Source organism: Dasypus novemcinctus, chromosome 31 (assembly GCF_030445035.2).
Source record: "Dasypus novemcinctus isolate mDasNov1 chromosome 31, mDasNov1.1.hap2, whole genome shotgun sequence".
NCBI classification, from domain to species: Eukaryota; Metazoa; Chordata; class Mammalia; order Cingulata; family Dasypodidae; genus Dasypus; species Dasypus novemcinctus.
Genome location: NC_080703.1, coordinates 35,904,650 through 35,926,597, shown reverse-complemented (window position 1 = coordinate 35,926,597; position 21,948 = coordinate 35,904,650). Strand labels below are relative to the sequence as shown.

The window sequence follows — 21,948 nt, the reverse complement described above, 5'->3', positions numbered from 1 at the left end:
TAAAACAAACTTATTTCCAGCATACATCGAGTTCTGTTACATGTTCTTTTCCAACAAAGGTAAAGGCTGTGGTGAAATATAATATATATAGGAAAAATGGCATTAAACATAAACTAAGACTACAAAATAAACACTCATGAATATATCACCCAGGTATAAAATAAGAACACTGCGAGCACCCCAAATGCCACATTAGGTTTTCTTCTCACATTACAAACCTCTCCCAACTCCCTCCGAAGTTAAACATTTATCCTGACTTTTATGTATGAATGTATAACTAAATAGACAGGCTAACCACTACAATTTAGCTTTGCCTTTTGTTTAACAGCCAACAAACGGAATCATACAGTTTCATAATCTAAAGTTTTTGGAATCAGATATGTTCTGGTATTCAGAATATTTCAGGTTTTATAAAGGTAACAACACACATACACCATATATAATACTTTCTTCTCTTCATAGGGCAACAAATTATAATTAAACATATTAATATTTCTCCTGCAAATTTATGACCATTTATACCAAATAGAATAAATATTTTCAATGATCTCGGATCAGTTCAAGTAATGATTTGTCACTAAATGACTTTTAGCAAAAACTTATAAAAATATTTCTGATTTCAGCAACTTGCAGGTTTTGGAATTGTAAGACATTGTAGTCCTCTACTTTCTACTCCTTTTCCTGATTCAGAAATCTTGGAGTCAGTTTTTGATACCTCCTTCCTCTTTTACCTCTATGTTCTACGTGATAGCTCCATTCGCTAAGTATCTTTTAATTTACTAATAGCTGTCACTGCATTAATTCAGAAATTTGTCTTTCTCACCCAGAGAGTTATGAGTACTTTCTGTTATTCCTGACCCTAATCTCCCCAATTTCATTCAGACACTCATAGCAATAGCTGCCAAAGTGACCATCTAAAACTGGCAACATCATCTTTCAATTTAAACCCATTAATGAAGCCCATCTCCTATAGGGTAAGAGTGCCTGAACATCTGGGTTCCTCTATCGTTATAGGTTCTGTTGTTGTTTAATAATACACCATTCTCAAGTCATATTAATCTACTTTAGAGTTCTTCATATACACCACTCTCTTTCATGCCTCTGGCATTTTAAGTATGTGATTGTCTTTAGGCAACTCTCATTTACTTCTCGTCCACACATCTCTTTTAGACTCGCTTCCATGTTCTATCACGGAAGTCCTCCTCCTTCCCCTTCCACCCACAGCACCCACCACCAGGACCATTACACTTTCCCGACATGCTCTTTTCTATTGGGCAACTATAACTATCAGGAATTTGTTTTGTTTACAGAATTTAACTTTTAATAACCATTGTTGCACCAGCACAAGTATGACTTATTTCTATCCCATTGGAAATGATTTCCCTCTTCCCTTGGGAAAGAACATATTTTGACACAAATAATGAAAGGAATCCCAGAAAGTAGAAAAATATCATTTCCTTTTTTCATTACATATGGTAGCGTAATATCTTCCAGAACATTGCAGCAGTGGCACATAATCAGATCCAGAGTATTTATTCACCATGTTCTCTAGTTGAAAATGACAAACTGTGTGTGTATGTATACATGTGTGTGTGTGTGGATATATGCAAATGAATATATATACATAAACACAGAAATATACATATGTACACATACATACAAAAACACATTCACATACACATAAATATAAAATACATGTATATGCCCTTGAGGTACATATGGATTATTAGAATGACATATTTTTCTTTTCTTGCTTTTCAATTTTATTATGGAAGTAAAAACTTATTATGATGAACCCCTATGTATTCATTGCCCAGCTTCACCAATTATCAACTTGTGGCCAATAATATTGTATCTTTAGCACCATGTACTTCTCCACCCCCAACCTCATTTGCCACAAATCCCAGATGTCATAACATTTAATTTGTAAATACAGTAAATGGAAGCACAGGAAAGTCTGAGAAGTATTGCTGTAGAGGGTTCTTAAGGCAGACTATCTTCACTAATTTTGAAATGAAGAGAGGCAATTTGAAAAGAGAGAGTTTAATGTCAGTTTATTTTATAAGGATTCCTAAATACTTTGGGATTTTATGAAAAAACATATTTCTTTGTAGCAGTGTGTTTTGATAAAAGGTTTGAAAACTTGTTTAATATAGAATCCTAATGGTTTATAACCTGAATGGCTGATAATAATGAATTACAGAGTATTTATCCAAAAAGTTGGTGCAAAGATTGAAAAAATTGGAATTTAATTTAAATTTCAAGTATCTTATTTTATGACTGATTCAATTTAAGTGCTGTCTTTATTCACCAGAGCCTCAAAGAGCTCCATAAAATAAATATCTTTATGACTGAATATCAGATTTGAGTGCACAGAGAAACCATAGGTTTTCTATGATCTTTCTTAAAAACTATCTAAACAGGAAATCTCATTAACCACCTGCTATTCTGCTGACAATAAAACCACACAGTCTTAGCCAGCCAGCACCCAATTACAAACAACACAACAACAACAACAACAAAAATGGTCTAGGGTGGCAATATAGTGGATAAACAAAATTTGTAGCTACTTTTAGAATCATAAAAATTACCATAAGATTTGAAATAAAATATATTTAAATTAAAGCCTATTAAAGACAAAGGTCTTTTCTCCATTACCTCTGTAAGGACTAATGTGGAACAGTCAACTTCGTTTTGCACTTGCTTTAGTATAGATGTAATTGAGCTGGGCTTGCTTAACAGTGGATTAGCTATATGACCCTGGACAAGTCACTTACTATTCTGAACCACAGTTCTTTTTATCTATAAAATGGGAATCCACAAATCCACCTTCCATTGCAGTGGTAAAATCAAATAAGATGAAGAGCAGATGTAGCTCAGTGGTTGAGTGCCTGCTTTCCATGTATAAGGCTCTGGGTTCAATTCCCAGTACCTCCTGAAAAAAAAATGTTTAGAGAATAGATGCAAAGTGTTTTTGCAGATTGTAAAGCTCTATGTACAATGTGAGTTTATATCATTATTAGGCAATTTGGAATATTCCACAATATAAAGATATTAAATAATGGGATAATTGCTTTATATTGCTAACAAAATAAGAACCACAGGAGAGTTTTTAAACGACAATGAAAATCTTGAGACTGTTGAGGATTTTTGCCGATTGTGCTCATCTAAACATTCGATATTATATAACTTAGTTAACACACAATAGATCAGTTCAAGTAATGGATTGCCACTAAATGAGCTTTAGATCTGATTATGTACATACACTTTTGTCCTTTTGCATGGCTTTGTTTAATCATTTGATAATTATCCCTGAAGTCTCTCTTCATGCAACCAGGCCTTTTCAAAACTCAGTTCAATTAGGCGTGCCATTTCAGTTTCTAAGATATTAAGGATTTAACTTCATCCATCTGTACTTTCTAGAATATTAACATTTAAAGTTTTGAATATAAGAACTATCCTAATTATATTTCAGTTCTCTGGCTTCTCATCAGCCCGCCTTCAATTTTCAGAAGCAAATATTAAGCGTTGAACAAGAAGCATTCTCAGCCCATCTTAAATCAAGGCAGACCCAAAAGAAAAAAAAAACAAAACAGATTAGACAAATAATGAGAAATTTAAAACTTTTGGCTTGTCTTTTTCTTCATGTTTTCTATATCTAGATTGTTTGTTTAGGATTTATTGGTAATGTTCATAGATATAGTCATGGTTTCTAGCAAATTGAGCTACTATGTACAGTGATTAAAAATGTAGGCTCATAAATGAGACAACTCTTACCTACTTTTGCACTCTATCAATTACTTGCTGAATGGTATGCCATTGACAAATTATGTAATTTCTTAGGGCATGATATTTTTCATTATATCGTAGGATTGTTGCAAAAATTAAATAGGGATACTTGAAAAGTATATGACAGGGTTCCTGGACATTAATGGAACATGATATATTTATAAATAATATTTATTGCAAACATTCTATGTGCCATGCACTGTGCTTGGCACTAAATGTATTTTTTTAAAAATTTATTGAAATATATATTTCATACATGAACATATATAACAATAAGTGTATAGGAAAAGTTGTGAACTTACAAAACAGACATGGGTAACATCACACCAGGGCCCCATACATCAACCCACCACCAACACCTTGACTTGTTGTGAGACATTTGTTACAAATGATGAAAGAATATCATCAAAACTTAGTACTAACTGTAGTCCATATCTTACATTTGGTGTATTTTTCCCCCAACATCCCCTATTTTTTTTTTAATTAAACATGTCTTTATTCTATAAATTTCATATGCATTATGGCCATCACTAACACTTGAGCATAGGGGTTCTTTTTGGTCTTTTTTTACACTTTTAAAAATTAAAGTTAATAGATCACAAAGAACATTACATTAAAAACCATAAAAAAAATTAAAAATGTAAGAGGGTCCCATATACCCCACTCCCCACCCCCACCCCATCATTTTTGTAAATTGTATTTTTTTTTAGGTTTTTTTTTATTGATTTTGTAAAAATATGACATTAAAAAAATATGAGGTCCCATTCAACCCTACCACCCCCACCCCACCACTCCCCCCCCAGCAACCCTCACTCCCATCATCATGACACATCCATTGCACCTGGTAAGTACATCTCTGGGCATCTCTGCACCCCATGTTCAATGGTCTACATCATGGCCCATACTCTCTCACATTCCATGCAGTGGGCCCTGGGAGGATTTACAATGTCCGGTGATTGCCCCTGAAGCACCATCCAGGGCAACTCTAAGTCCCAAAGGCGCCTCCACCTCTCATCTCTTCCTGCCATTCCCCATACCCATCAGTCACCATGTCCACTTTTCCCACTCCAATGCCACCTTTTCTATGTGGACATTGGATTGGTTGTGTCCATTGCACCTCTATGTCAAGAGGAGGCTCAGATTCCACTGGATGCTGGATGCAATCCTCCCACTTTCAGTTGTAAGCACTCTAGGCTCCATGGTGTGGTGGTTGTCCTTCTTCAACTCCATCTTAGCTGAGTGTGGTGAGTCCAATAAATCAGATTGTAGGTGCTGGAGTCTGTTGAGGCTCAGGGCCTGGCTATCACATTGTCAGTCCAGAGATTCAAATCCCCTAAATATATCCTAAACCCCAACACTAACTGCAACTCCAGCACATTAGCATGAAAGTCTTGTGAAGAGAGATCCCATCTGAGTCCAGATTCATCACACATAAACACCAGTTCCAAAGAGGGGCCATCTGACCTGGTAGTTAACCCCATCTGCCATGACCATAACTCCCATGCGTCTCTTAAGCGCTCAAAGGAACCAATACTTGGGGGTTGTATCTGCTTTATCTGTCTCTTAGACTCTGCTCAGTTGTGCATAAGGGCAATCCTTCAGACAGCCTCCAGACTCTTTTTTAGAGACTCGTAGCCATATAAACTCATTTCTCCTTTCCATTTCCCCCTTATATTAGGTCAAACAGCACTTTAAAGTCATGTTATTTTATGTAGATAGGGATATTCTGCTGATCCGCATTGAACCTTCCGTACAAGGTCATTTTCCAGTTGCATCATCAGTTGGTAGTTGATAGTGATCCCTCGGTGCCAGGGAGGCTCATCCCCGGGTGTCATGTCCCACGCTGGGGGGAAGGCATTGCATTTACATACTGAGTTTGGCTTCGAGACTGGCCACATGTAAATTGTATTTTTTTGAAGATGTATACATCAGTTTTATTACAGAAGTTGTAAACTTAACAAAAAAAAAAAAAAAACACATGTGCAGAATTCCCATACAACACCCATTGGTTGACACAGCACACTATGGTGGAACATTTGTTACAGATTATGAGATAATATCATCAGACTATTGCACCCAACCATAGTCCACAGAGTACACGTGGCACACTTTTTACATATTTCATTGTCACCACAGTACCTCTTTGGCATTGATGCATGGATATTACAGTGTTGCTGTTAACCACAGTCCATAGGTCCCTCCAGTTGTATTTTTCCCACACTTCTCCACATTCCCACCATCCTGCGCTAGTGATGTACACCTGCTCTAGCTCACCAATGACACTCTAGCATCTATACCATCTACCTCAATTCTCATCCACCTCTGGGTTCAATGTGTTACACAGTTTCTAAATTTTTCTCTAGCTTTCTTTCAGTTGACATTTACATCACTAGACTACCCTTTCCATCCACATTCCCATTTATAAACCAGCTGTTACTCACTAGAATATGTTACAATCAACTCTATACATTTCCACAATTTTACAATAAAGTTAATTAAAACTTCTACATACGTTAAGCCTCAGTAGTCCTTAACTCTTTAAGAACACACCACCTACCATCAGGTCTTGAAGATATTTTCCTACATTTTCTCTAGGAGCTTTATGGTTCTTGCTTTTATACTTAAGTCTTTGATCCATTTTGAGTTAACTTTTGTATAAGATGTGAGATAGGGTCCTCTTTCTTTCTTTTGGCTATGGATAGTCTGTTCTCTCAGTGCCATTTGTTTAATGGACTGTTCTGGTTGGGTTGGGTGGGTTTGACAGGCTTGTTTCTAAACCAAAACAGGTCTGTATCTAAAACATCAATTTGGTTCCATTGGTCTATGTATCTGTTTTTATGCTAGTATCATGCTATTTCTACCACTGTAGCTAGGTTATATGATTTAAAGTCCAGAAGTGAGAATCCTCCAACTTTGCATTTCCTTTTTAAAATGTTTCTGGTTGTTCAGGATCCATTACCCTTCCAAATATATTGGTAAATGTGTTTTCCTTTTGTTTCAAAAATGCTCACGTAATTTTCATTGGGATTGCATTGAATCTGTAATCAAGTTGGGTAGAATGCACATCTTAATGATATTTAGTCTTCTAATCCATGAGTACAGAATGTTTTTCCAGTTATTTAGGTCTTTTAACAATGCATTGTAGTTTTTTAAATACAAGTACTTTGCATTCACGGTTAAATTTATTACTAAATATTTGATTCTTAATCACTGTTCTAAATGGCAATTTTTTCTTAATCTCCTTCTTAGATTGTACATTATTAGTGTCTTTTAAACTCTATTTCTCTATTTATTTCATCTGAAATAAGTATAGCTACTCTGGCCTTTTATTTTGGTTGCTACATGCATGGAATAACCTTTTCCAGCCTTTCATTTTCAACCATTTGGTATGCTTGAGTCTAAGATGAGTTTCATGTAGACAGCATTTAGATGGCTCATATTTTCTTGTCCATTCCACAAGTCTGTGTCTTTTAATTGGGGAGTTTAGTCCATTAATATTCAATGTTATACTGTAGAGGCAGTTCTTATTTCACCCATTTTGACCTTTGGGTTTTATCTGTCTCATTTTATTTTCATTGCTCTTTTAATGCTTTTGTTACTTTTCTTTATATAATCTCCATTTCTAAACTCTCTTCAAAGCCTCTCTCTTCTGTCTTTCCTTTTCAGGCTGTACTGCTCCCTTTAGTATTTCCTGCAAAGCTAGTTTCTTGATTACAAACTATCTCATTTTCTGTTTATTTGCAATTATTCTAAACTCGCCCTCATTTTTGCAAGACATTCTTGAAGGATATAAGTTTCTTGGCTGGAGGTTTTTCTCTTGCAATATCTTAAATATATCATACCACTGTCTTCTTGCCTCCATGGCTTCTGATGAAAAATCAGCACTTAATCTTATTGGGCATCCCTTGTATGTTATACATGGCTTTTCTCTTGCTGCTCTCAGAATTCTCTTCATCTTTGATATTTGACATTCTGATTAGTATGTGTCTTGGTGTTGGTCTATTTGGATTTATTCGGATGGGAGTATGTTGTGCTTCTTGGACATGCTATCTATGTCCTTAATAAGGTTGGGAAATTTTCTACCATTTTTCTTCAAATTATCCTTCTGTCCCTTTTCTCTTCTCTTCTCTTTCTGGGAAATCCATGGCATGTATTTTTGCACATCTCTTGCTGTCGTCTAGTTCCCTGAGACCATGTTCAATTTTTTTCCATTCTTTTCTTCATCTGTTCTTTTGTATGTTTATTTTCATAGGCCATGTTTTCAAGCTCACCAATCCTTTCTTCTGCCTGCTCAAATCTGCTGTTATATGCTTGCAGTATATTTTTAATTTCATTTATTGAACCTTTCATTCCCATAAGGTCTGCTATTTTTCTATGTATGCTTTCAAATTCTTCTTTGTGCTCACCCAATTTCTTCTTAATATCTTTAATCTCTTTAGTCATCTCATTTATTTTGTCAAGAAGATTTGTTTGAACATCTACAATTAGTCATCTCAACGCCTTTCTGTCATCTGGAGGCCAACCTTGTTCCTTTAACTGGGCCATATCTTCCCATTTCTTGGTGTGGATTGCAATTTTTTGTTGGTGCCTTGGCATCTGGCTTATGAGAGTATTTATTCTGGGTGCAATTTCTTTCTTTAATTTAGGGGTTTCTTGCCCTTTCTCTCTTGCTGGTTGTGCAGTAGCAGCCAAGGATGCAGTTGGTGCTATAAGCTGTGAAGACACAAGCTGCCTGTATTGCCCCAGGGGCCAGCTTAGCTTCTTCTACCTTTCTCCTTTGCCAGGAGTAGGGACAGAGTCACAGCTGTGTGTAATAATCCAAACTGGGCAGGCCAAGACCATCTGTAGTTGTCCAGAGACTAATGAAGCTTCATGCCCCTTTTCCCCCGCCTGGGGTAAGGGTGGAGCTGCAGGTGTGGGCAGCAATCTATGCCATGCAGATATAAAATAACCACAGCTGCCCTGGTAGACTAATGTAGCATTAGCCCACCCCCCTACCAGGTGTGGGGATGGATCCCCTGGACTGCCCATTGGTCTAATTCATGTGGGCTGAATGCACCTGCAGTTGCCCTGAGAGGTTGAGGGCATACTATGCCTTCTTCCCTTTAGGGTATGAGAACAGAACCACTGATGCCCAACAGTTGAATTTGTGTAAGCTGAAAGTGCCTGCCATTACTCAGAGAGGTTGAAGAAATACCAGCCCTCTCTTATCCTATTGGCAGGTGGGGGTGGATCCACAAGTACCCATTAGTCTAGGCTGTACAGGCCAAAGGTGCCTGCCATTTCCCAGAAAAGCTGAGGCACAGCTCGTCTTCTACCTTTTCTGGGGGCAGGGATGGAGCTATAGGTATCTGTGTGGGCTGAAAGCACATACGGTTACCCAGAGAGGTTGAGGAATCACAGCTTTCCTCTTATCCTATTGGGGGTGTGGGGATGAAACTACAGGTGCCTGAGTATCCAGTCTGTGTGGGCTGAAAACACCTGCAGTTTCCCAGAGAGGCTGAAGAAACCCCAGTCCCCTCCTATCCTATGGGGTTGGAGGGGGTGTGTAGATGGAATTGATGGTGCTCAACAAAACAGTTTGTGTGGGCTGAAAGTGCCAGCACTTGCTCTGAGAGGCTGAGAAAACACAGCTCTTCTCCTATGTATTGAGGTGAGGAAATGCAGTCCCAGGTATCCAACTATTCAGTCTGTGCTGGCCAAATATACCTGCAGTTTCTCAGAGAGGCTGGTGCATGCAGGTCCTGCTAGCTTCCTCCCTGCCAGAGGTGGGGCTGAAGTGTAGGTTAATCTGGGTAGAAAGAAGGCAATCCCTACCCTCACTGTGATTTTCAATCATCCCCACTTCCCATCATGCCAGGGGTGGAGTCAAAATGGCAGTTACCAGCCTCTTTCTGACTTGAACAGGTTCAAACTTTAGCTGTTCTTAGGGTTACACTTTAGTTAGACGAATTTACTAATCAGTAGCTGAATCAGTTTCCAACCATTTTTTCCTCCCCTGTTTTTGGGAAATGGAGCTTCCAACTCCAGCCACAGCATAACTCCTGAGGTAGCGTGTGCCACCAGAGTTGATGACCAACTGGCCTCCATGACATGGCCTGTGTTTTCCCAGAGAAGCTCAAGCAGGTTCCCCTAGCTTCCCTGCTGGAGGTGGGGTTGGGCTTAAGCTAGAGCTGCAATTCAATCTGGGTGGAAAGAAGCCAGTCCCTACCAGCACTGTGATTTTAAATCAACTCCACTTCCCCTCATGCCAAGTGTGGAGTCAAAATGGTGGCTACCAGTCTCTTTCTCACTTGGACAGGTTCAAACTTTAGCTGTTCTTAGATTATGCTTTAGGCAGCTGAGTTTACTAATCAGTAGCTGAATTTGGTGCCCAACCGTCTCTTCCTCCTCTGTTTTTGGGAAATGGAGCTTCCAATTCTAGCCAAGGAAGAGCTCACATGGTAGCTTACACTGTCAGTGGAGTATGGGCAATGGTCTCCTCAGCATGGAGTGCTGTATTCATGAATCTTCTCTGCAGATGGGCAAAGAGTCTTTCAAGGATATTGCAGGATACTCTTCTGGTCTCCTGGAGCCCCCAAACAGATGCTTTAGATAGTTCTGGGTGATTATTACTACTGCAGCATGAGCTGACTCAGAGCTCCTTACTCTGCCACCGTCTTGCTGGTTGTCTGGCACTAAATGTATTTTGCTATTTTTAAACAAGTCATATGTACAAGACAAAGAAACCGATGCCGAAGAATGTGTCAATAGATTAAGGACTATTATTTGCGAAATTTTAAGAGATACTACATAATTTCATATAATTTCTAAAGTACCCTAATACATTGTACATTTAATTTAAATAGTCCATGAGGTGCAAGTTTCTCAATTTTAATGATCAAGTCCATTTTCACATTTTCCTAAGTTACACAGTAAGGTAAAAATAATTTTAAATTTGCTGAACTGAATATCCTTGGCTAGTGATTCCCTCATATGTTTCCATCTTTTGTCCTCCCACAAGGACTGGTCTGCACATACCAAACTATAAAATGCCTTAAATTGCATTACCCAGATACTGATGATGTTCCATCCATCCCTCGCCCCTACTAATTCATTGCACAGTAGACTGACCACCCACTGCCAGCCCACGTGTTTCTTTGCCTGAAAGCTCTCTTGCCACCAAGCCCACCCTACACCCATGAGGCAGGCCAGAATGGAACAAGCTGGAAGAACCGGAGAATTAAACCAGCAGCCCTCCACCACTGGTGGGCAGGACTTGTATACATGTACCCCAGTCCTCTTGCCCATCGGGGTGAGGCTGACACTCAGGAGTGGGAGGTGTGTGCTCCAAACTAGCTCCCAGGGCTCCTTAAGCTCCAGCTGTCCACTGGGGCAGGTGCAGGATGGGACACCTAACAGCCTCCTCTGTTTCCCTCTTGCACCTTTCCATTTGCCTGCCAATATTTGCTGGGTTTCCCACCCAAAAAAACGAGTTAAGCTCAAATCCTTGTCTTAGAGGCTACCACTGAGAGAACCCAATGAAGACACATTTAATGTCGAATTTTCACACGTATTCATCTCAAGGTTAATTTGTCAGACTTAAGCAAATATGATCTTGCTACTCTGTGTTACATGATCTTTACCAGTAATACTAACATATTCTGTGTGCTTTACTTAGTTTAGTGAAATCTTTTCAGGAGTTAACATTGTGTCTGAAAGCACAGAAGAATGGTGATTACGCCTCCTTCCTCTTACCCTGCCTCCAATTCCCACTGAAATTAAAACCCCATACACTTCCATACTATTGTACTTTCACTACAGTACCCAACATGAAAAGAAACCGTTTAAGTGAAAAAGAATCTCAACTTCACTTTCCCAACAGTAAATGGCTGAATATGTCTATAAAGAAGGATAGAAGGGAGGGTGGAGGGAGGGAGGGAAAGAAGCAAGAAGAAAAGGAATGGAAGGGAAGGAAAAGGGAGGGAAGGGACAGGAGAAGGAAGAAAAAAAAGAAAAAGAAAAAAAATGTCAGCTAAGTACTGCTCATTTTATATCAATGTTCCCTTTTCCAAGTTTGATCTTATAAAAAGAGAAATCCCTCAACTTCTTTTTTGAAGAGCATTTACTTTTACCACAGCTGGACACAAAAATTATAAGTATTCAACAACAATAACAGCGCTTGGATTCATGGGACCTCAGCAGGACAGGACACAGATCTTAGAGTCTTAAGCAGACAATGGAGAGGACAGTCATTTCAGAAATCTACACAGAACCAGTGAAAGGAGCTTAGCAGAATATAGCTGCGATTCCCTGATCCCCAAAAGATTTATACCGCTTTTAAAGATTATCTTCCAAAGCTCAGCTGATTGTTCTATCTCTAAGTGAGAAAATACTTTAAAATTGTATAAAATTGGCACCACGTGTAATAATTTTTTGTTTAGGACTTCGTGATTAAAGTTAACAAGCACAGAGTATGAGTTGCATTGTTTCCAGTGTGCTTTGCTGTGATTGTATCTCCCTAGTCAAGTTTTCAACCACTGTCTCCTTTGAAATCTAGGTCATCCATTTATAGTACCCTCTTCACATACTTGTCCGTCATGTTTTTATTTTCATCACATTCTTTCACCCTCTTCGCTTGTTTTGCTTTTCCCTCTCCCCATCACCTGTCATTTCATTATATGACGTGAGTTAGCATCTGGGTTGATTTTCCTCCCTAATAGTGCATGCTGACAACTCCTATGACCCTAATACTCTCTTCACTCAAGCTTCCCACTTTCCATCGTATCTTTCAGGGCATTCTTCTTGAACATTTCTGCCTGCAAAGGCCACAATGGAGAAGAATATGCTAGATCCCCGCTTTCAAAATGTGCTCCAAGAACATCAGCATGCCTTACAGCTTGCTAGAAATGTAGATTCTCAGCCAGAACTACTGAATCAGCATTTAATAAGCTCTCAGGTTCTTGATATGTACTTTAAAGCTTGGGAAGCACCGGACACATGGGAATAAATTAGATAGACTGTATAACCGTTTAAAATTTTCACCATAAGGGTGTTGATTAATGGGTCAGGGTCAAGCTATACAGTAGAAATTGCAAAGGACTTCACTGAGAAGAAATTAGAAACTCTCAACCACAGTATACCCTGAGGGCACCAAATAAATAAAAGGGAAGGGGCTGGTTGCAAAATAGCGTTGAATTTTTCTAAGGAGGTACATTTGTCCCTACCACTTAATCCAAGGGCCATCAGAGAATTTAGCCCAACCCAGGAAAGCATTGATAGTTACGGGCCTCTTTCTTAATCTGGGCATCATTAGATTCACCCAAGATTCAATGGGTTGGATATTTTCAGGTTCTCTACTTTTCCCCTCTTCCCTCACTCCCTCTCCTTTGTTCCCCTTATCCTTATCCATCAACTTCCTAGAATTCTCCTGTCTCTCAGCCTGGCCTAGACCCCAGAGTTAGTGTTTTAAGTTATATGCTCTCTATCACTCAGAAATCCCTCACTTTCTTGATCTCACACCCTATGAATTGTGCAAATGCCCAATATGGGATCGTCTGTGATTTTTATTCTCCTAGTTTTTGAATGTTGCTAGAATAAGTTTAAATGTGCTGAGTTTATGATGAAGCTGTCAAAGGATCCTATGTGCTGTGTTAATGAAACGGTACTGCCCCCTTTCCTCAAGTGTCCAACCCTAATCCTATATTTTCCATTCTCAGAGGATAGCTTTGCTTTGTTACATGGAAAATCTCAGCCATCTGATAGGCAACCCCTCCACTGCCTTCCCTGTGTCACAATTCCTAACATATTTACATCTAAGGTGTCATTTTAAATAGACTCTACTTCTAGTTCACCTTACCTTCTTCACTGTTGTCCTGAAAACAACTATGTATATGTATATTTAACATTCATGTATTTATATCTGTGTGTGTAATTCTAAGGGTAAATTTCCCACTTGCACTCTTTGATGCCTCTGGGGAATATTCTACTGTTATTTCTTTTCTAGCATATTTTTCTACTGGGTCTTTTATCTGCTAATGAACATCCTCAGATTTTTGCTATCTCAAGAATAGTAAGAAGAAATGTATTTGTACTAGTCTATCATAGCTTGTACCTTGCCTCGCTAATAAAATTCACTCAAAAACATTCCTCAGCAATAAAAGAGATTATTGATATATGCAACAACATGGATGATGCTCAAAATCACACTGAATACAAAAAGGCAGACATAAAATAGTACATGCCATGTGATTCCACTTATATGCAATTCTTAAAAAAGACAGATCTAATCTGTAATCAAAGAAAGCCTATCAGTGACTGCCTGGGACCACAAATGAGGGGAGTGAATGACAGGTCACGGGGGACTTTTTGGAGAAATGAAGGTATGCTATAACTTCACTGTGGTTGTGTTTACATGGTTGTATACATTTATCAAAACACATTGAAAAAAAATTTTAAACAAAAAAACCTCATTGAAATGTACACTTAAATTGGTGCATATTGCTGCACATCTCAATAAAGTTGACTTTAAAATATTCCCCACTGACTGTTTATATTGCCTTATGCTACTAGATCACTAATCCCCAGAACTTCTTGCTTCTATCCATACCACTTCATTGACAACTATTGCAATGAAGGGCTTGAATGTAGCCCTGGATGTCTACTGTCTTGAAACTTTCTCATCTTTTGACTTCTAGGAAACAACGGCTTAGTTCGCTTCCTACTTATTGGAATATTCTTTTCGTTTCTCCTTCTCAGAGTCTTATTCTACTTTTATTCTGATATTTAGAAACCATTTAGTGATTCTATTACAAACCTTTTGCTTTGTTCATGAATTACTATATTCTTCTAAAGCTTCAATTATCCATTCCTTTGCAATGAAGTCAAACTCTTTACCCTCCCATCTCCAAATCTGCACCCCAGAGGTCCACCTCAAAGTTCATGTGCTTGAAAACAAATCTAGATCTCCAATCTCAGCCAACTGCTTCTTCTAACTTTGTTGATAATTTTTCAGGCATTCAAATTTAAAGCTTTAAACAATTTTATCTCCACCTTTTCACAGCAAAGATCAATTAGGTATGTATATGCTTAATTTGGAATGACTTTCAAATTCATGATTTCCTCTCTATTCCCACTATATATAGCTGGACTCAAGTCTTTATCTGCTGCTTTATGAATGCATCTGGTGTCCTTTACCCCAGATCTCATACTTTATTTATCTTCTCAAGGCATTCTATTTAATGCCATCAGATTTACTGCCTAAAACACATCGTGGTGGTTGTTTCACTCAGCAGCTCAATAAGCCACAAATATCAACCCAGTGTCTGCTGAAGATAATCTCAAATCCTGAGCTCTGGCAAGAGCCTTTCCTCTGCAGTCTTATCAAATGCTATGCCCCAAATCCAAATCATGCACTCCATCTACTCTGTAAGAATACCTTAGATTTTTTCAATTCTGAACTTTCTTTCATTTTTTTTTTGGTTCTGCTGTACTTATTAACTGGCTCTTGAAGTATGTGATATTTGGTTGAAGGTAGAAAGTATTCACATTGGTTTGAGGGGAGTTGTTATTTCAGAAATCTTTCTGAAAATCACTCTTTTTAAATGTTTTTTTTTTATTTTTAAAGATTTAGATTATGTAAATGTTACATAAAAAATATAGGGGATTCCCATCTATACAGACCCCTTCCCCTCCCACAGTTTTGCACAGTAACATCTTTCATTATTATGGTACATTTGTTACAATTGATGGGCACATATTGAAGCATTGTACTAACCAAGGACTATAGTTAACATTATAGTTTATACTTCATCCTGCACAATTTTATAGGTTTTGACAAAATGTATAATGGCCTGTATTCATCACTGCAGTGTCATGCAGGACAATTCCAATGTCCCAAAAATGCCCCCATGTTGCACCTACTCTTCCCTTTCCCTCCCCTCAGAACCTCTGATGGCCACTGCCTTTATATCAGTGATGCACATTCATCCATTGCTAGAATAATCAATCTACTTGAGTTCATAGCTGCTTTCCCTTCTTTTGTTTGTTCATTCCTCCACCTTGAGGATTTTGGGATGGTGATGCCCACACTGCCTCTGATTGAGAAAGGGCTTAGATCTCATGGGGCAGTTGCATGGAACTCTTTCTTGCAGTTGCAGGTACTCTGTTTTTTTGGGATGGGCTTTGTCCGTGATCACCACCTTGTTAGTTGTCCTGGGTGAGTCCAATGAACTGGAAAGTAGGTGTTGCAACTCTGCTGAGATTCAGTGCTCAAATGGCATATGAACAGACCTAAGATTTAAGTCACTGGGACATATAATTAACATTTATAGTGCTAATTATAGGTTCAAATAAAAGAGGCAGAAGAGCCATGTGTAGGGAAATTACAAATGAGTCTAACTCTGTTACACTGGGGAGCATATATTCCAAAGTAAGGTTCACTCCTGAGATTGTTTGCCCTGCCTATAGTTTCTAGATGTCTCTAGAACCCTCAGGAGCCCTGTTGTTTGAGGCACTCTTGAGCAGCTCTCCTTTTCGGTATTTATCCAGTTTTTCAAGAAACTGTTCAAAGATTTCACATAAGGCACTACACCTATCTTCTTATAATCTCTGTTTCTATATTTGATGTTGGATTCAGCTTTATTCTCCTACTTTTCCTCATCATTAGTGGAAATGGTATCCATTTCATGGCAGATGGAGCTTATGGTTGGCGCGGCAAATGGATCAAACTGATCCACTTTCTGTAAATTAATAGGAACAGAAATATGACCTGTTTTAAGATGAACACTAAAAGGGTTCTGCAGTAAATGATTGATTCCTTTGCTAATGTTGATATCCAGTGATGGAAAACAGTCCTGGAGCATGATGTCCCATTCTAGCCAGGGTCCACATTTGTCATTTTTGTTATTCTGACATCTGCTGGTTATTTTCTTCAAACGCTCCCAACGCTGAAATGAACTGTGGTGCTATTGGAAGCTTGAGAATGTTCATTATGAGTTCATGAATTGTTTCAGGAACAATGGCTAAAATCTTATCCCAGCTTTGTTTTCAAGTATATCCTGACTGACCAAGGCATAGAATTCAAAGTCCTTTTTTATTATGTTAATAGACTTTCTGAAAAAAGGGTGAATTTTTTCAGAGGTGAACTTTTAACTTTTTTGACCACCCTTTAAAAGACTCAAATGCTCAACTATCCCAGAACAGACCACAGAGGACTATGTTCTAACCAATTATCACGGACATAAAAATGAATGCCTCTCCTTCCAGAACATACTTCAATCCAAAGTCCCCCTTCAATGCTCGGTCGATGATGCATATGGCCATTGTCTGGAAGGTCCAGCACTTCGAATATATGTCTGCAGAACTATATCTCCCCACATCATCACAGTCTATCACATCAATGTCAAACACCAGCTCTTTTCCTGAGCCTGGAAAGCTCCAGCTCCACTGTATTGTATTGACTGGTTCTGCCCCTATCTCAGTCTTGTATGGGTTCATTTTCTGCATCACGTTTTCCAGGTCACCCTGGTTGTTGAAGAATGGGAAGCAAACATAATATCATCTTTCCAAGTGAATGACATTTCACAGTGTTGAAAGTAATTCTTCACCACTCCGTCAGAGCTGAGCCAGCGATAGTACTGGGCATAGGTGACGTGCCTGCAGTAATAAAGTTTAAGCAGTTCATCCAGTCTGCCATGTTTACTGCAGTGTCCTACTTCATCTTCAAACAGCTGCTTTCAGATCTTTTCCATAGTAGTTCAAATCTTTTTCGCATATTCAGTTTCTTCAATAATATGAGCTGATGTGGACTCACACGAGGCAGAATTATCTTCTTTCTTACCCCTTGGAGAAACTTCTGTGGTCACTTGTTACTGTTGTCATTGTGAAACTGTCTAATTCTGAACAAGTTCATAGTCAAAAAAGCAGAGCTGAAACTCAAACCTTGGTCTTTATTTTATTCCAACTTGTACTTACTTGATTTATTTGGTTGCAGAGATGTATAACAGATACAAATAAGACTTCCAAACCTAAAATTAAATTACAATAGTATTAAATGTCATAGAGGAAGTGGAATGAAAATACAATTTCAAATAACAATTAGAATTGTTATCAACTGTTAAAGAGCTTTTTCATATATTTTTAAGTGAATGAAGGTAGCTATTAATGCCATATGTTTATATTTGATTAAATACATTTAAAAGTGACATAATTATATTTTAAGTCAATATTTATGATGTGTGAGAAATTATATTCTTGGCAATTATGATGAAATTTTTAGATATCACCTTAAAACCATGTGAGAGAGATCATAATTGTAAATTCTTTTACAGAATATGCAAACCTCTGAGCTAGAATACTCTTTCAGAAAAGTTTGTATAGGTAGGTAGGAGAACGTAGACACTAGAGAAGCTTCAGGGTTATTTTTGGATTATATATTTTTTAAACAAATCAATTTTATTGAGACATCCAATTATCCAAAGTATACAATCATTGGTATTTGGCATAATTGCATAGTTGTGCATTCATCACTTCAATTATTATTAAAGCATTTTCATTATTTCAATAATAATAATAAAAAGCAGACAAACAAGGAAATTCCTCACCTCTCAATCTCTCTGTTTCCCCTGCTGTATATAGCTGCTATTTTTAGTTATTCTTGCACAATTATTTGTTTGTTAAGCAATTTTACTGAGATATAGTCACAGGCCATATGATCTACCCAAAGTGAATAATCAATGGCTTTTTTTTGGCTGTTAAAAAGCTCTTTATTGTAACATTTAAAATAAATAGAAAAGTAGATTGAAAGAAATTACAAATTTAAAAGAGTGCAAATTCAGGTTAGATTTAGTACAATTATAAAAAATAGACTGCATAGCAACAAACATTGATAAGTGTAAGAATAATTCAAATATAATAGAAATTATAACATAATTCTAACTTTTATATTACAGCTCTAACTTCTGGATATAATAATCTCTAAAAATTAAATTAATTATTGGTTTAGTAATTTAATTTCCATTTGGGTCATATTACATTCTAGATAATCAAATTCCAATTTGAGAGTTCTTCACATCTTATTGGAATGAATTATAGCAGATAATTTGCCAACACTTATTTTATGAGGCAGAAAAATTCAAAATCTTGTTCAACAGTAGTCATGCTAAAACATTATTGATCCAGAAAGATTATTTTAATTAGACAGTCTGAATAAAAAAGGGTTAAAAAAATGAAATAGCCAAAAATACATCTCTTCTCCAGCCCTCCTCAATTAAAAGCCAGTGTTTATTTTATATGAAGAGAATTACAGAATACTGATCACAGGGACAATTTTCCAGTTGCAATGAGTAATTATTGTTCATATACTATAATGTAATTTTACATTTATCTGGTTTATTCCAGCACTTTTTTGGTTACTATTTGCATGGAATACCTTTTCTCAACCTTTCACTTTTAGCCTGGTTGTGTCCTTATGTCTGAGGTGGGTCTACTGTAGACAACATACAGATGGCTCATATTTTTAAATTCTTTCTATCAGTCTATGTCTTTTTTCATTGAGAAGTTCAATCCATTAACATTCAATGTTATTACTATAAAGGCAGTACTTACTTCATCTATTTAGTCCTCCAGCTCTATGTTGTCATATTGTTCTATTTCCTGCTTATCTTTTAGTTTACCCTTCCTAATGATCTTCATTTCTAAACTCTTCTCCACATCTCTTGCCCTTGGTTTTTTTCTTTCTGGCTGTAGCACTCCCTTTAGTCTTTCTTGTAATTCTGATATTTTGGTATCATATTTTATCAGTTTTTGTTTGTCTGTGAAGACTATGAACTCACCCTCATTTTTGAAGGACAGCTATGCAGAATACAGAATTCTTGGCTGGAAGTTTTTCTCCTTCAGTATCTTAAATAGATCATACCACCTTCTTCCTGCTGTCATGATTTCTGATGAGAGTTCAGCATTTAATATTACTGGGTATCCTTGTATGTAATGCTTTACTTTTCTCTTGCTGTTTTCAGAATCCTCTATCATTGATATTCATCATTCTGAATAGTACATGTCTTGGGATAGGTCTATTCTGTTTGGGGTACATTGCCCTTCTTCGATATTGATATTTATTTCCTTCACAAGGGTTGAGAAGTTTTCAGTCATTATTTCCTCAAATATTCTTTCTGCCCTTTGTCCATTCTCTTCTCTTTCTGGGACAGCCATAATGTGAATGTTTTTGCATTTTGCATGGTCATTCAGTTCCCTGAGACTTTGTTCCATTTTGTCCTTTTCTTCTTTCTGATCTCCTTTCTTTTCCACCTCAGATATTCTGTCTTCAAAATTGCTAACTCGATCTTCAAACAATTCAAATCTGCTCTTATGTGCCTCTAACGTATTTTTAATCTCATCCATTGTGACTTTCACTCCCATAAGGTCTGTTACTTCTCTTTGCAGGCTTTCAAGTTGTTCTGTATATCTTCCAATGTCTCCTTTTTTAAAAATTACCTTTTCTAAAAATGTATTTCTACTTATTTCTTCCCACCACGAACAAACCAGGGACCTACTATGTGGTAGATGGGAGGCCAATTGTGTGAGTCACATCGACTTCTCCCAATGTCTTCTTAATATCCTTTATTTTTTCAGTCAAATTTTCTATAAATTCTTTGAAGTGATTTAGGAGGGTTGTGTGATTATCATTGATTGTCTTAAATCATGTCTCTCTTTTCAGGATATTTGGTTTGTTCTTTTCGCTGGGCCTTTTCCTCATGTTTCCCAGTATAGCTTGTAATTTTTTGCTGATGTCTAGGCATCTGAATATATTGTTGAATTTACTCTGTTGGCCAATTTCTTTCTCTTACCTTTTGGTTTTGTTATTTTTTCTCCCCAGCTCTTCTTTGATATTTGGTTCAACTTATTCTCAGTCTTCAATATTTCCCAGCTTAAGCTTTCATAATTAAGCCAGGGACTCACTAGTGGGGCACAGATTTTTTCCCAGGGGTTGGATATAGAGAGCATGGAAAACAGTTTTTGCCCATGTAATTTCCAGACTGGTCAGCAGATGGCACTCATCTGCTCACCTTTCTACTGAGGTGTTTCAGTTTGGGCAGTCCCGTGTTCCTGTGTTGAGTCTCCACATTGGATATTCAAAGAGGGTTCTACTGGCTGAATTCATGGAAGAAAAACATCCTGCAGAGAAAGATGCCTGTTTACCTCTCAGTTGGCTGCAGTGGGCCAGCTGAATATCTTCCTGGCTGCCATGAAGGCTTGGTAAATCACAATTGTCATTTTGGCTTCTTTGTCTCTCTGTCCTTGCCTCCTTGGAGTTACAAAGCATTGTCCTGCTCTGCTGACTCCCAAAGCACATCCCTTGGACAGCTTTTAGCTCTTTCCCCATTGTTTTTGTGAGAACATTCTTCTCTGCCTTTTAGTCTGTTGCCACCTTTCCACAATCCTCAAACCTTGATCTTTTTGACAGTAACTTCATAACTCCTTCATCACATCACATCACATCACATCACATCACATCACATCACATCACATCACATCACATCACATCACATCACATCACATCACATCACATCACATCACATCGAGGCTGGCCTCTGTAGGGGTTGCTCAGTGACTGCACAGCCCTGGCACAGCTCATCCCTGTGGCTCTCAGGTCTCCAGACCATAGTCTGCTCCACAGGGGAGTGCAGCTGCAGTGACCTGCTCCTTTGGCTCCTCCCTGCAGAATACACCCCTGTCTCTGAACTTTTTTTTTTTAATTCTTCTTCTTGGTTGAAAAGTTACCACCATAATCTAAGCCTATGGATGCCTTGATGATATAGGAGTCAGCTCTTTAAGGATGGCTTTGTTTATGACTGTTAAGGGGTCCATAACCTATGCACTCCAAAATTATTTAGTTTATCCCTAATATATGCCAAATACATATTCCTTTGTATTGGAGTGATTTGAATGAATATATGCTTTATTTTTTCAGACCACATCCTCTCTCCATGGAAATAACTATGAAATGTACCCCTGTAATATACTGCTAAAATGGACCTGTACCTTGTGGGTGCTCAATAAAAATGGTAATAGAAGAATATTTCATTAGCCGTCCTGTATTATAATCCTATCAGTACTCAAAAATGTATTCAAGACAGGAACAACCAGCAAGATGGCAGAGCAAGGAGCTCCTAGAGACAGCTC

At 37.7% G+C, this 21,948-nt stretch overlaps 1 protein-coding gene and 1 pseudogene across 1 annotated transcript in view; both read right to left on the bottom strand.

The window, feature by feature from the left end:
* The window catches only part of ZNF385D (zinc finger protein 385D), a 994,621-nt gene that overhangs the window by 823,018 nt on the left and 149,655 nt on the right, over nucleotides 1–21,948 (bottom strand). The gene's annotated exons all lie outside the window — the stretch shown is intronic.
* Nucleotides 16,240–20,166, bottom strand: LOC139437941 (DNA primase small subunit pseudogene; annotated as a pseudogene).